The following is a 14,941-nucleotide window of genomic DNA, read 5'->3' on the forward strand; positions in this document are numbered from 1 at the left end:
ATGAAACAAAGAGGAAGATGAACTCCTTAAACTGCAGTGGTCCTCAAACTATGGCCCATGGGCCACATTTTGTATTTGTATCTGTTTTGTTTCTCCACTGCAAAATAAGAGATATGCAGTGTGCATAAGATTCATTCATAAGTTTTGTTTTTACTATAGTCCGATCCTCCAATGGTCTGAGGGACAATGAACTGGCCCCCTGTTTAAAAAGTTTGAGGACCCCTGCCTTAAAGCAATAAGTGATTAAAAAACCTCAATTACAAAGGAAGGGATATAAGAATCAAACCAGATCTCCCATTTGAAACAATTCAAGCAAGAAGACAGTGGAATGACATATTTAAATTAATGAATGAAAGAAACTTCCAACCTAGAGTCCACTACCCAGCAAAACTCTCAGATGGGAGAGAGGACTAAAAACATTCTCAGACAAAAAGAACCTGCATTATTTGTACAAACAAAACTGATTCTGAATGATATACTCAGAGATGAATTACACAATCCAAACCCCGGATTGTAACAATAACCACCCTACACAATACAACTGCACAACAGCCCTCTCTTAAAAATCTCCTTAAATGTCAATGGACTAAACTCTCTCATTAAAAGACACATGCCCAACAACAGATGAGTAGATCATGAAGATGTGGTATTATACACAATGTAATTACTACACTAGCAGTTATAAATGATACAATCATAAATTTTGCAGCAACCTGGATGGATCTACAAAATATTATGCTAAATAATGTAAGCCAGAAGATGAAGGATAAACACAGAATGATAGCAATTTTCTGAGGTACTTAGAATATACACCATATATATAAATATATATGATGTTATATATCATGATATATATAATGAAACCTTGAAACCCTGAAACCTTCATTTAGGAAGACCCAACTCCATCACTGACAAAATGCCTAGAAACTGGGAAAACCTCCCAACTTCAACACACCGAGTCAATCTCTCATAGTTGATTTATTAATTTTTACCTTATTTTTACTATACTTATCTATATTTCTTTTCTTCTCTCTTATCGTTTGCTCTCCTTTTCTCTTTTTCTTAAGCTATACATAAAGCTAATTATTTTTATTTAATTAGTCATTAAGAGCTCAGAGTCATCCTATTAAGGTCAGACTCTAACAACATCTTAAGAATAGATCACTATTGTATGTTTTTATGTGGACATGATTACATAGAGAGGACTCCTCTATGAGAGCGAAAACTAAATGGTAAACAACCCATGCCTATAGTGTACATAACCCCTCCTATATACTATCCCTCATCTCCATTCAGAAATTCTACTATCCCTTCACCCCAATCCCAAGCTGATATCCTGCCTTATTAATGCTCTTTACCCTCAGTTCTTATCCAATGAGGTATCAAGTCCGACCTCCTACCCCAATATCCCATCACCTAGCTCCCAAGTGAAAGGACACCCACTCATCTCAAATTCTTGTCCCCCGGCAAGAAACTACAACCAACTCCACTGTTGACTCATGCTCTGTGGTCCTCCTTCTCGCCCCCTCCAAATGTGGATTGTTGTTTGATACTGGACTCAGCTCCAGAAAAATCCCCAGTGCAAGAACTCTACCCTAACCCTTTCTGCCGCAAATTTTTTCTCAGTCTCAACAAGACCAGGGTGTGTGATGAAAATGTGCCCTGGATTTCACTCCCCAGGAAAATATCTCAAAAGGCAATGAGGAAGCCTATATTTCCTTTATAAGTTTAATACCCATGTAATATTTCTACCTCTTAACCTGTTTATCCCCAAATGTAAGTTAGTCTTCTGCATCACTTTGTTCCCTTAATATTAGTTAAACTTATTTTTATTTATTTTTTCATTTATATATGTTTGTATATATATCTGTATTTGTCTTGTATCTGTTTTCTTTCTTCCTTAGCTCCACCTGTTTTGAATCTGCTTGATACAAAAACCTACAAGAAAAAGTCGTGCCTGGAATAATAGCTCAGGTCAAAACCAGGGCACAGAGATAATGGAGCCTGATACTCTCACCCCCCAAATGCACTGGCAATATAATACAGCAATATAATATAGCACCATTTCGTCTTGCAAAGGCATACTAAAAAAACAGAAATTTTACATATAGAAACAAGCTCTTATATAAGAGCTTATAAACTTTACAATACAGGGGCACCTCCCATGTTGAACATATGTCATGTAGACCCAACTTAGACTACAAGTGATAGACAGTGACCATTCAACTCAGATCTCTAGATCCCCAGACATAGAACCTACACAGTTCTCCACAACAGCTCCAGGAACCAATTTCCCTCTGGGACATTCTTAATACTGCTCTGACACCAACATGCACCAGTTTTGATATGACATCCTGACAAAAAGAAAATGACAACAACTTTGTCTAAGAGCAAGTTGTCTTACCTCACCTCCTAACTATAAGATGAAATCAGAAGAAATGTCATCTTTATATTTGTGCAAAAGCCAAATTTGCTATCTATAGAAGACTGTGAACAACCATGATGGAACACAACTCCTAGAACCGTAAAGAAAGACTCCATCCTAGGTTCCATCCCTTGACCTGTGCAAATATCAAGATTTCTAGCTACAGAGACATTATTTTATCATCCATGATGCAGCAGAATGTTTTCAGACACCACAAAAGGACCTAGGGGAGAGTCAAAGAACATGTACGGAGCCTGTAGTTATTATTCCCATGACAATATACTTCAAGGATGGAGAAATGCTGTATCTCTTAGGCCAAGGGAATTCCCTTTCTAATTTCTCCAATATTTACTGTGCCTATGCAAGAAAAAAAAGAGAGAGACGCACAAATTAAAATATTTAAGTTTTGTATTGTTGTTTTTTGTTGCTTTTTTGTGCTTTGTTTTGTTTTTAATTCAGGGCCATGGTTATTGTGTGATTGTTGTCTTTATTGCTGTGGTTCTTTTCGAGTCTTTTGTTTGATTTTTTGTATCGTTATGTTTTCTACCTTTTTCCCTTTCTTTTCTTAAATTTATATTTATGGCCTCTAGAAGGACTCCTCCCATTTTTTTACTTGTTTGATTTTTGCTCCATTTTATTTTATTATTATTTTTTTCTTTCCTTCAAACAGAACCACATGACTTGAGCTATCTTGTTTCAACTCACAAATGAAGCGGGAAATAATGGAAGGTATCAAAACCAAACAGTCATGTGAAAATTAAGTAGAAATAAAAAATGATCATACTTAAACACCAAATCCAAAGACAATGTCAACAGAATCGATACCCAATCTACAACATGCTAGACACATAGAGGACCACTTATATTAGCAGTCTGGGGAGTAAAGGAGGAAAATATGGGATTCATGCTGGGATTAGAGGTGGAGGGAGGACAACATTGGTGGTGGGAATGCCCCTGATTCAATGTCACTATGTACCTGAAATATTACTTTGAAAAATTTGTAATCCACTTTGGTCAAAATAAAAATTAAAATAAGTAGTACTCTAATATTATTTGGGGGCATACAATGTTAGTATACCACACCCCCTATGAAAGGACAATATCTTGTTTTTGAGTTTATTAACCAAAAGTTAAGTTAATTAAGCAAAGAAACATTTCTCTCAAAAAATTTTAGTAATTCTTCCCAACAAAGGAAAATAAACAGTATTTGAGATTGTACATTTTTATGGTATTGGGCTTTTTTTTTTTGGTGTTTGGGTCACACCCAGCAGCGCTCAGGGGTTACTCCTGGCTCTATGCTCAGAAATCGCCCCTGGCAGGCACAGGGGACCATATAGGATGCCCTGATTCGAACCACCATACTTCTACTTGAAAGGCAAATGACTTATCTCCATGCTGTCTCTCTGGCTCAAGTATTGTTTTTTTTTTTAATGCAATCTGTTACTATTAATTACAGTATAAAATACATTTATTTATGACAATCTCACAGTTCTAATATATCAATTTTAGTATACTGTATTAAATAAAGCAAATAAAAATTGATTGCACTGTGATATAGTTAGTGCATTGACAACAGAGACTACTTTATTTCTTTTTTTTTTGTTTGTTTCCTGCTATTCACTTTATTTTTTTAATATTTTATTTAAACACCTGATTACAAACATGATTGTGGTTGGGTTTCAGTCATATAAAGAACAACCCCCATCACCAGTGCAACATTCCCATCACCAGTGTCCCAAATTTCCCTCCTCCCCACCCCAACCTTGCCTGTACTCTAGACAGGCTTTCTATTTCCATTGAATAATATTTTTGCTTAAGAAAAAATACTTTATGATTAGTATAAGTATGTATAAGAGTCTATTTTACATATTTAGTATGCAATAGATAGGTACTAAGGATTTCTACCAGAGGAAAAGATATTGGACCTACATATGGCAAATGCTAACTGAACACACATTGAGATAATTTTGAAGTTATACAAATATATAAGTATTTTGGTTTTATGTTTAAACTATATAATATAAATCAATAATGACTCAAAACTTAAGTATTTTGCTTTCTCATTCATTCTACTAGAGACTCTAACTTTCTGTGAGGCTCTTTAACTTTATTGCTCTAATAGTAGATACTATAGCTCTTAAATTTGAAATTGACTTTTTCAAGACCTTGGGTGCAGCATGAGGTGCAGTTTCATTGAGAGATGAGAAAATTATGGGTATAAATGTCCAGATCTTTCTTGATTCTATTTCTTTTCTACAAATCTCAGCAACATATTCATGGCCACAAAGTCCTAGTCCAGGCATATAACTGCAAATATAAATACTTAAGGACAGTTTTCTTTTAAAACTGACCTTTCTTTGATATCCAAGGAGCAGAAAAGGCAGACACTCTGACATACTTTGACTTCTAAAATCCCTGGGATTCACTGTTGGGGAAGATACACAATTAGGTATCACCTTTTGTCAAGAAGCTCCTTAGAAGCGTAGAAACATGTCCATAAATTTCTAGCCTTCCCTCTAGATATAAACAGCACTAAAATATCATTTCTCTCTATAAGTAACCAATTTTCAGAGTAGATTTCTGCCATCAAAAATGGTGAACATTTATTCTGAAGGTTCACTTCTCTAGAACAATGGGGGTTGGAAAGCAAGAAATTCTGTTTATGAGGGTATATCTTCGAATGTTGAAGTACCTAGATTTTAAATCTCTAGGCTATGTAACCAGATTTTATTTAAGTTATGACTATGTCTCATCTTTAAAACAGAACAAACAAACAAAATGTCAATAGATGTATGGCTCAGAGGTAAAGAGTAGGCCATTCATCTAAAAGACAATGGGTTTGTTCCCTGGCACTTTAAGAGATTGTTTTTCTTAGCTTTTAATATTTTTAGATTGTGATGCAAGTTTTTATTTTATTGTCCTTTACACTGTTAGTTATTTACTGTGTGCTCTTATTAAGTGTTATATTAGAACTGCCAAGATCACGTCACTACTCCTAGGTTCACTGAATTCACAGAAATTAAAGATGCAAATGGCATCCTAAGACACCCATTGTCTTCTCTGACTGGATCATTCTCTATAATATTTGTGTATGTGTACACATGTGTGTTAATCAGAACAGTAAAGTGGTTTAATAAGTGTATATTTTAACACATCAATTCCAAGGTTTATTCTTTGAAAAATCTCTCTAGAGGAATGGAAATAACATATTCTCAAAATTTCTAGAATCTAGTATCTTTTCGTAATGAAACATGAAGCTTTCTTTTGACATTTTTGAAAGAATTTTTGATATTCTTAGTTGTAAGTTTAATGATAAGAGAGAAACGTACTTCTGCCGAAACTTCTTCCCCTTGCTACTTTGAACTTAATAAGAAACGTGATTAAAAATGTTTTATTACAGTTATATTGGAGAATAAAATTATACTACCTGAAGAAATAGAAATTCAATTATGTCATTTATATTCACCCTAAAATTACCTTTCCTAAGTCTTATTTTTAAAACATAGTCCTAATTTTCTTATAAAAATTAAAAATCTAGGTAGTCAGAAATGAAATACAATTTGACTTTAAATGCATCACTTGGGAATAATATAAGTGATTCTTTTAACAATGTTAATGTTTTATGGGATTTAAATCATATATAAAAGTAAATGTGGCAGCAATGGAAAAGTTCTAAACACATAAAAGTAGACTTGTTAAGTTAAAACTCATTACATAAATGCAAAATAACAACATGATTAAATTTTGAGTTATAACTAGTCAATAGATATTAAATTATAATTCATAAAATTTATTAAAAGAAGGCAGAGAAAGGCAATGGAGAGAGAATAAAGAAGGGATGAAAGGTAGCCTATTGGGCAGAGGCAAGTCTCAAGTCCAATCAATGAGAACACATTGTACCCTATTAGGACAGGGAGTAGCTGCTTGCACTGCAAGAGTGGCTCAAAGCCCCCTACCTCCCCCCAAAATAAAAAGCAAATAAAGCATAATATACTTAACCCTAATAATACCAAAATATACATTAACTATAAATAATTTAGCCCAAATATATCATTGTTAGTCAAATGGGCTACTGGGTTCAATACCAGGGCCTGAGGATGCAGAGTTGCTCAGGTTCTGAGATAACAGAGATTACTTGGACCACTCCAGTAATGAACCGTGGTATCTAGAGGTTTTCTTACTAATGGTGAGGAGGCCAGCTGGTGCTAGAGATTAAACCCAGTTTGGGCATTCTTAGGTATGTGGCAATATACTCTAATAGCTTTACTGTCTTCCAGCCCTTCCTACAGTTCTCCTACTTAATAGTTGTAGGGAAAAAGAACTCATAATTTTAATGTCAATTTATGAAAACTATACTATCTCTTACCAGAATCTGTAATATGATTTAATTTTTTATATGGGGATATCACTTATAGTACTATTTGTCTACAACTTGGAGTTATTTTTTTTCATAGGATGCTATTATTATTTCCTATATGTGAGTCTGGCTGGTGCAGTAGTCTAGGCAAAGCATTCATTTTGTTGTGTTCTTTATATATATATATATATATATGTATATAATTTAAGCACAATGATTTGTGCACATGTTTGCAGTCAGGTTTAAGTTTCAACTTTCTTAAAGTATTCTTCCTAAACTCTGTAACAATTAAATTGTCCAAGGGCTCAGGATATTTTTGGAGACATATATTAGTTTATGAACTAATCTTTTAGCTGAGTTACTTTATTCATTTACTTATTTTTATATATAGATTATACAGAATATTTTTGTATATAGTAGATAATACATTGATTATAATTTGACCTAGGATATTAGAACTAGCAAGTGATTATATTTAGTGGTTGGATAACTAATAAAAATGCTGATATTTGGCACACAATTAATGAAAAATGGTGTAACCCATCCCCCATCCTTCCTGTGTAACTTGATCTTACCTGCAAGACCCATTCATGCGAGGGGTCTTGGAAGGTTATAAAAGGTTTTGCCTAAGAAACAAAAGGGGATGAAGGACTTCGCCAGCATGGAGAGGTAACAGGAGGAGACATGGCTGGAAAGGGCTAAGACGCAGGGCAAGCTAAGGATAGCATGCGTAAATGGTTAAGATAGACCACACATGTGGTGGATAGGGCATGAATAAAGCTGATATTTCCCTAGAAACCTGCTTGTGAGTGAGATTTCTACACGCTGCTCTCCTAGACCCAGATTCCCACCGACTGAAGGGGGTTGCAGAGCCACGTGGCCTGGGATGGCAAAGAAAGTTTCCTCCATCACCATCCACCACTATCCAAGCCTATCTTAAGGGCTGCAACACTACAGAAAGACACATTATTACTAATTGCATAATATTTTACTTAATTGTCTATTTTCTGAACTTTATTACTCAGTATATCACAGATCTCATAATAGTGAATAAAGATTTCACTCAAATATCGTATTTCTAACTATATCATATATTCATTAAATGTTTTAATTGTAGACAGAACCTTCTAGTCCCAGACATTTTAATTTATAATGCTAACTTAGAAGTGAGCAATTACACTCGAAGAAGATATTTTATAATAAGGTAGAATGATTTAGTGGTTAAGACTAGCGTTCCTGTAGATTTACTTTAACCTCAACTTAAAGTTTTGTTGCACCAACTTAACTTTTTGTTGTATGGACTCGAAAAAGTTGTTTAAACTTTCTGTAATTTAATTTCCTCTTTTCTATAATGTTAATATTCTTGGTATAAGTTTAAAAGGATTTTAGAATAATGCTTAAAAAATACTGATTCAATATCTGACCAAAATAACAATTTTACAGCTAACTATTATTTTTGTCTATACTTATAAAAATTAATAAACATGTATTATTATTTTTATTATAAACATAATATAGTTAGAATATAATTTCATATTTAAGAACAAATGTTTTCTCTTTTCTATTGCAAACTAAAACAATATATTACACAAAACAAATTTTAACTTCCATTTAATTATTTATGCCTATATTTTTGGACCCTATAAATGCTTCCTAAATACTATTAATTATTTAACAACTTAACGTTTATTCACTTCATATTGTCATTATGTATGTATACTATCCATACCTACATAGCCTAGAGATTGAAGCAAATATGGCAAATGTTTGGGAGTGATGTTTTTGTATTAATAAACAATAAATAATAAACTTGTATATTTTTCATTACTTTGGATTTGATTTTAATCTCTGTATTTGTAGCTCATGTCTTAATTAATTTGAATTAATAAGTAAGAATCTTGACACACTTTGAGGTATATTTTCTTCTCTTTTTTTTTCTTTTTGTTTTTTGGGTCACACCCAGCGATGCTTGGGGATTACTCCTGGCTATGCGCTCAGAAATTTCTTTTGGCTATATAGTCAGAAAAATCTTAGACTCAAAATGAAAGACTGGAGGAAAATCATCCAAAAAAACAACACCCTAAAAAAGCTGGAGTGGCCATATTGATTGTTGTGTATGTAAATATTTTATGGGATTATTATGTTACTGACCCTACCCTGATCGGTGATTGTGCCCTACCCTAGGGTGTGACCTGGTATTCTGCCCCCACCCTAGGGTGGCACCTGATTCTGCTTCCACCATTGGGTGGTATCTGATCCCACCATTGGGTGGTACCTGATTACCTGATTCTGGGGGATAAAATTAAGGGTCTGTGGAAGACGAGAGGCTTTTTGCTGGAACTAAGGCTGAGACTTTGGACTTCAGTCTTGTCCACCAAATAAAGCTAATATTTCCACAAGCCTGACTGTCTGCGAGCTGTTTACCAGCCATTCCACCTCAGAACCATCGCTGAACAGGGTGGCAGACACATGCTTCAGCTGGAGGGGAAATACCTCATCCTCCATCCCTCCATCTGTCAACCTCTTCAGGGGCTGACTTGCTAGGGATATACTCAAGAAACACAAAAATGCAATAAAATAATCCCTTCCTCACACCTATATTCATTCCAGACTCTGGAAACAACCCAGATGCCCTTCAACAGATGAATGGCTAAAGAAACTGTGGTACAAATACACAATGGAATATTATGCAGCCGTCAGTAGAGATAAAGTCATGGAATTCTTCTATACATGGATGTAAATGGAATCTAGTATGCTGAGTGATATAAGTCAGAGGGAGAGAGATGCAGAATAGTCTCACTCATCTATGGGTTTTAAGAAAAATAAAGGACATTTTTGCAATAATTCTCAGAGAAAAAAGAGAGGAGGGCTGGAAGGTTCAGCTCACAACATGAAGCTTACCACAAGGAGTGATGAGTGCAGTTAGAGAAATAACTACATTTAGAACTATCATAAGAATACAAATAAATGCGGGAAGTAGAAAGCCTGTCTCGAGTACAGGCTGGGAATTTGGGTGGGGAGAATGGAGATTTGGGAAATTGGTGATAGAAATGTTGCACTGGTGAAAGGCGGTGTTCTTTACATGAATAAAACCTAACTACAATCATATTTGTAATCAAGTGTTTAAGTAAAGATATAAAAATGAAAGACAAATAACAAATTATTTTATTATACACAAGATCTAAAGAATCAAAAAGATACCAAAAGGATTTTGAAACCAAAGAACTATGTTTATGATTATTAGGTTTATGAACATGGGAGATAAAACTATATGCAACAGAAAGATTCAGTGGATTTGGTGAATGGATATTAGTATTTCAATAAGCGTGATGTAGTATTTTACAATGTAAGAACTGTAAAATTTCTCCTAAAATACTAACAGTAACATAAATAAACATTAACAAAATGAGTGAATATAATATTTACAATTTTATATATTGTAGTGATAATATTAAAACAAAGGAAAGTTTAATAAAAATAAATTGAATATTGTGAAAAAATATAAAGTAATGAATAATGTTAAAATTAAACAATTATCAGTGCTTAAAACTAAAAAAAATGGTCATTCATAGGACCAAATAGCTTTCATCTTAGGAATACAAGAATGGTTTATCATATGTAAATCAATCAATATAATACACCATATCAACAAAAAAAATAAAAATTATATTATAGTATCAATAGATGGAGTAAAAGCATTTGACAAGGCCCAAAACCCATTCTTGGTAAAAACTCTCATCAAGATGGGAATGGAAGAAATTTTTCTCAATATAGTCAAGGCCATCTACCACAAGCCAATGGCAAATGTTATTCTTAATGGAGATAAACTAAAGCCTTTTCTCTAAAATCTGGTACAAGACAAGGCTGTCCTCTCCACCACTCTCATTCAATAGAGTACTGGAAGTACTTGCCCTAGCAATTAGACAAGAGTAAGATTTCAAGGGCATTCAGATAGAAATGGAAAAAATCAAGCTCTCACTGTTTGCAGATGACATGATACTATGTTTAGAAAACCCAAAAGACTCTGCCAAAAAGCTTCTAGAAACAATACATTTATGTAGTAATGTGGCAGGCTACAAAATTAAATGCAAAAGTCAATGGCCTTCTTATACATCAATAATGATAGAGAATAAATGGACATAAAAAATCCTATTCATATTAGTGCCACACAAACTCAAATAACTTGGAGTCAAAGAGATGAAGGACCTATACAAAGAAAACTATAAAAGCCTGCTTCAAGAAATAAGAGAGGACACAAGGAAATGTAGACACATACTCTGGTCATGGACTGGCAGGATTAAAACCAAAAGTGTTTCTTAGCAAGGAATCACCATGTTTGAATAGAACTGCCTCTATATACTCACTCTTTTCTGGAATGAGATAAACCACACCGTGAAGAATTATTGGTACACTGACCCACACAGCACATAGTTGGCCATTTAAGATGGGCCATTACACTTCTCTGACTCAATATGAATCTCAAATTTCAGATACTGAGGACATTCATCATAAAGAATCTTTTTTCTTCTTTTTTATCAAAGGGGAATGACTTAAAGATATATCTTGCCTTTTCTTGCTATTTTTTTGGAATATTTACCTAATGTTAAATGAAAACTTACTAGATAAATGAAATAAACACATTTTATATAAATACATAGTGTATTATTATATAAATATATAAACATGCTTATATATTTAAATATTAATTATGAATTACACATACATTTAAATATATTATGTAAGTAAGAAGCTAGTATAGTAAGTTATTTATATATTATTTGAGAATGAATGATAAAATTACATTTCCAACAGTTTTGCTTTCACAATTTTGATGGAATTATGACATTATAGCTAGTAAATAAAAACAAAGAATATAAAATTAAATGATTTTTTGTTTCTCATTAGAAGTTTAGATCTCCTTATTTTGGGTATTTTGAAGTTATATAATAGGAATCTAAGTGAGAGACCATTTTAGTCAATTTTTTTTTTTAGCTAACAGTGGAATCTTTCAATTCAAGATTTATTTCTTCAGCTCTGAGAAAATCCTTTTTAATATTTTTTTTGATTTATCACAGTCCAATTTTATATTTCTTGTTCACAGATTTTTCTGAATCTGTTGGATAGGTTATGCCTTCCATGTTTGTGTTTTTGATTTATATTTGTGAGAATTTTTCCATTTATTTCTAGTCATTTTCTTTAAAAAGATAGGTAAATATATTCGCATTTATAATTTTAATATTTTATTATATTTTACTTATTTCTGAACACACTTGTAAAAGTATTGCTTTTTAATTTATTATTAATTTTAGACATTGGATCTCAGCAAGCTTATCAAATACTTGTAAAAATAATGTAATCAACATTGGGATTCAACATCAATATTAAATCGATTTATTGGTCTTTTCTAAATCATTAGTAGGTGGTACCTCTACAGTATGACATTTAAGCATTTTGTTCCTAATGACAATAATGTTTAAAGTGAAAAGGTGGAGTCATAGAGACAATACTGTAAGTAGGGCATTCTACTTGCACATTCTTCCCTGGGTTAAATCCCAAGCATAACAGGATGATTTCTTAAATACAGAGACAGACAAAAATCATAAACACCACCAGGTGTGTACCTGACAGCCCCCAAGATAAAAGAAAGAAAAAAATGAAATAGAAGTGGTGGCAGTCAAATAAATTCACAACTCTGAGTCAGAAATTTTTAGCAGGAATTAGAAAACTGTCTTGTTTTGATAATCAACAAAAAATTAATGGCAACAAATTGCTACTTGGAAGGGGAAAATAAAATTGGTAAAGTAGCTTAAAAACCACTTTGGGAAATAAGTGTTGGGGGTGGGCATTGGTGGTGGGAATATTGCACTGGTGAAGGGGGCTGTTCTTTTTTGTTTGTTTGTTTTTGGGACACACCTGGCGGTGCTCAGGAGGTTATTCCTGGCTGTCTGCTCAGAAATAACTCTTGGCAGGTACGGGGGACCATATGGGACACCGGGATTCGAACCAACCACCTTTGGTCCTGGATCGGATGCTTGCGAGGCAAACGCCCGCTGTGCTATCTCTCTGGGCCCGGGGCTATTCTTTTTATGAATGAAACCCAACTAAAAAAGTATTTGTAATCATGGTGCTTAAACAAAAATATTATTTAAAAAACAATTTCAAACAATTTAGTACATGATGTTATTCCAAGAATTGCACATTATGTCCCTCTCATCTAAATATAGATTTTTTTTGTATATTATTTTAATTTCGGGTAGATACAAACATCAATATTTAGTTTATTATTCATAACTTGAAACTGATTACTCAATTGTATCTATGAATATAGATTAAAAAGTCAGTAATAACAAAAGAAAGACCAAACATTGAAGACAGTATCAGCATTTCTATGGTTTTTTAATCAGTTTGAAATGTACTTAGTTCTCTAAATTAAGAAAATCATATGATAAATAATTAAGTTTAAGTTTTCCTTTTGACATGTGAGAAAATCAATTTAATGATTAAAATTTTTTAAATTAATTGAAAATGTAATATGATGCCTTAAAAATTTGGATGTACTTCAGAAATTTAAGTTACATTGTATGTAACCAAAAAGGTAATATTGATCATTTATCTTCAAAAGTAAAATGCCAATTAATAAGTCAAAGATAAAGATAGTGTGAGGAAAGGTTATTGTTGTGTTTTTTTAGGATTATGTGAATGTTTTTATTTTTATTTTTATTTTTTTTCTGGGGGGTCACACCCGGCAGCGCTCATGGATTATTCCTGGTTCTGAGCTCAGAAATTGCTCCTGGCAGGCTCAGGGGGCCATATGGGATGCCGGAATTCGACCCACAGTCGGCCCTGGGTTTGCTGCATGCAAGGCAAACTTCCTACTGCAAACTTCTTACTTCACACCGAGGCTGAAATAAACATTCAACAGTAGGTGTGGTCCCTACAAGCCCTTCCAAAATAAAAAAAAAATGTAACTTTTTCATATTTCCAATGATGGTTTTATTGTTTTTGTTCCAATACAATTGGGATTTGTTTCTGACAGGTGTATTTTATATTTCTTCATTTATTGGTTTTGGGGCCACACCCAGTGACGCTCAGGGGTGCTAAGCACTCAGAAATCGCTCCTGGCTTGGGGACCAAATGGGACATCTAGATCGAACCGAGGTCTTACCTGGCTCCTGGCACAGCCACGTGAAAGGCAAATGCTCTATCGCTGCGCTATTGCTCTGGCCCCAACGGGTTTATTTTTAGATTTTCACATAGTTAATAGGTTTGAATATATCCTTACTATAAATAGATTAATCTATTTCTTCTTGTAGGTATAGAGATAACACAAACTCTATATTTAGTTGTATGTGTTAATATGTTACTATAAGTAAGCCTATTGATCTTATCTATAATCAGATATGTATCACATGCACATTTACTGGATGTACCAATATACTTTCTTTTTCAAGTGTTGTATTTTAATAACTAATATTCATATCATCTATACATGCCAGAAGGAAAACAAATCCTGTACACTTTTTTTTTTGTTTTTCAGGCCACACCCATTTAATGCTCAGGGGTTACTCCTGGCTAAGCACTCAGATATTGCCCCTGGCTTGGGGGGACAATATAGAATGCCGGGGGGATCGAACTGCGGTCGCGATTTTCCTTGGCTAGCGCTTGCAAGTCAGACACCTTACCTCTAGCGCCACCTCACCGGCCCCAATTCCTGTACAGTTTTAAGTTACTGATATAGTATTAAAGTAAATGGGACTGAAGAATGTCAATGTTCTCTTACACAAGAAGAAAGTTAAGCTTCTGTCTGCTCAATATCTGACTGGAATATTGTTGATAATATTTAGATCATAAATGAATGCATACATATTGTCTCTTGGCTTTTCTTTTTATTTTCCTGCTTCTCAAACACACACAATATATGAAACCTAGCCTATTCTATGTCATGATACTTTATTTTTTATTTTTAATAATATATCTATTTAAGCACCATGAATACAAGTATTTTTTTAGTTTTTAGTTGGGTTTCAGTTTAGAAAAGAACATCCCCTTCACCAGTGTAACCTTCCCAAGACCAATTCCCCTCTTTTTACCTCCTCCAGTCCCTGCCTGTCTTCCGAACAGGCATTCTATTTCTCCCACTCATTACTATTGACATGATA

This window comes from Suncus etruscus, chromosome 2, assembly GCF_024139225.1.
Source record: "Suncus etruscus isolate mSunEtr1 chromosome 2, mSunEtr1.pri.cur, whole genome shotgun sequence".
In the NCBI taxonomy this organism is placed as follows: Eukaryota; Metazoa; Chordata; class Mammalia; order Eulipotyphla; family Soricidae; genus Suncus; species Suncus etruscus.